The 2,552-nt window shown below is 39.5% G+C and overlaps 1 pseudogene; it reads left to right on the plus strand.

Moving 5' to 3' along the window:
- The first annotated feature begins 7 nt into the window (after positions 1-7).
- On the plus strand, positions 8-2,552 carry LOC122332894 (annotated as a pseudogene).

Genomic DNA, 2,552 nt, shown 5'->3' on the forward strand with positions numbered 1-2,552 from the left:
CTTTAAATCTTAGTCACGAGTACAATGAACTGAGATCTGCTGTGAAGATGATGTTTTTTAAAGAGGAGAGTGAAGAGAACATGAGAGAAACAGAAACATGGAGAATAAAACACGAGGAACCAGAAACATGGAGAATAAAACATGAGGAACCTGAAACATGGAGAATAAAACACGAGGAACCAGAAACATGGAAAATTAAACACGAAGAACCAGAAACATGGAGAATAAAACACGAGGAATCTGAAACCTGGAAAATTAAATACGAGGAACCAGAAACATGGAAAATAAAACACGAAGAATCAGAAACATGGAGATTAAAACCAGAGGAACCAGAAGCATGGAGAATAAAACATGGGGAACCAGGGGGTTGGTGTTTTTCATTCATCTAATGACCATTTGTGGTTCGTCCACAGATCCTTTATGTAGAAATAATATCTTAGTTGCCTTTAAAAAGTACGAATTCTGCCTGAAACACAATCAAAAATGTGATGGGTTTTAAGGTTATACGTAGAATTGTTTAGTTAATGGTTCTTAGTTGTATTGTAATGGAAACCAAATTCTGTGGTGGTTTCTATTGGGCTTCTTTTTTTATTGTGTATTTTTTAAGCAGGGTTAAATGCATGTTCTAAAATTCAAAGTGAATGTCTCAGAAGAGCATTATTTAATTGTTTTATTTGCAGCAGCTTTGCAAACAGACTTTTACTGTTAGATATGACCCTGACAGCACAGGAGTCTGCCGGCTCCACGCCGGTCTTTTCACGTCACACTCACGGTGACTTGCACTTCATATTTATTGTTGTTTGTATTTTGTGTTTTTGCACTGATTATGTCTTTGCACTGTTTGCACACTGGGGTTTGCACTTTACTTCCTTGCTGTTTGCACTAGTCTGCACACGTTGCACTTTTTATGTGGCCAAGACATTGTCTTAGCTCAGTATGTGAGTTTTTTTGTGTTGTGCGTGACTTTATGTAGCACCAGGAGAAACAGTGTCTCATTTCACTATGTACTGCACAGCTATATGTAGTTGAAATGACAATAAAAGCCACTTGACTTGATGTATTTATGTCTTGCCAAACGAGGATCTTTTAACCTGAGTGAGTGTATGAGAGAAATAAAACAAATGTGCGCTGCAGCACACACAAAGTTATGAATCTATATTATCTCATCGATTTGAATCTTTTCAATGATTTCGTTTTAGGCCTGATGAAAGTGAAAGAAGAGAGTCAAGATCTGAATGAGGTGGAGGAGGAACATCAGGACCAGAAAGATCATGAAGACACTGGAGAAACATCAGTGAGATGCAGCATTCAGATTGAAGTCAAAAGACCTTTCGGCTGCTCTCAGTGCGAGAAGTCTTTCACACGGAAAACAAACCTCGAGAAACACATGATGTTTCATGCTGGAATAAGGCCTTTCAGCTGCTCAGAGTGTGGAAAAACCTTCAAACAGAAAGAACACCTTAGGAAACACATGAGGATTCATACCGGGGAGAAGTATTTCAGCTGCTCTCAGTGCGGAAACACTTTCATCTGTAACAAAAGCCTTAAGGATCACATGTTAATTCACGCTGGGATAAAGCCTTTCAGCTGCTCTCAGTGTGGGAAGAGTTTCACGCAGAAAGGACAACTTAATAATCATCTGGTAACTCACTCTTCAGAAAAACCTTTCAGCTGCTCTCAGTGCGGGAAGAGTTTCATACGTAAAGCAGGCCTTGAGAATCACATGTTAATTCATAATGGAATAAAACCGTTCGGCTGCTCTCAGTGTGGGAAGAGTTTCACACAGAAAGTACACCTTGAGAATCATCTGGTAACTCACTCTTCGGAAAAACCCTTCAGCTGCTCCCGGTGCGGAAACACTTTCACACGTAAAACAAATCTTAAGACTCACATGTTAATTCACGCCGGGATAAAGCCTTTCACCTGCTCTGAGTGCGGGAAGAGTTTCATCTGTAAAAGACTCCTCAGGAATCACGTGTTAATTCATACTGAATTAAAGCCGTTCAGCTGCTCTCAGTGCGGAAACACTTTCAAATATAAAGGAAGCCTTGTGAAACACATGAGAATTCATAGCGAGGGAAAGCCTTTCGTCTGCTCTCAGTGCGGAAAAGCCTTCACGTGTAACAAAAACCTGAAGAATCACATGTTAATTCACGCCGGGATAAAGCCTTTCAGCTGCTCTGAGTGCGGAAGAGTTTTAGAGAGAAAGTACACCTTGAGAATCATTGGTAACTCACTCTTCAGAAAAACCTTTCTCCTGCTCTCAGTGTGGAAACACTTTCACACGTAAAGCAAACCTTAAGAAACACGTGTTGATTCACGCCGGGATAAAGCCTTAGCTGCTGGACTTTTACACAGAAAGTGCATGGACATGTTTTCATCTGATGACTAAAACTTGATGGGAACTTGTAGCAATAGTATTCTTCCTCTCTTCTCTGTGATTTATGTCATTTTGTGGCAATTTTATGTTCACTATATGTGTTCAAGAAAGAAATTTATAAAAAGACACATTATTTTCCATTTACGTGCAACACACTACAACACAAATAAAT

This window comes from Puntigrus tetrazona, chromosome 3, assembly GCF_018831695.1.
Source record: "Puntigrus tetrazona isolate hp1 chromosome 3, ASM1883169v1, whole genome shotgun sequence".
Lineage (NCBI taxonomy): Eukaryota > Metazoa > Chordata > Actinopteri > Cypriniformes > Cyprinidae > Puntigrus > Puntigrus tetrazona.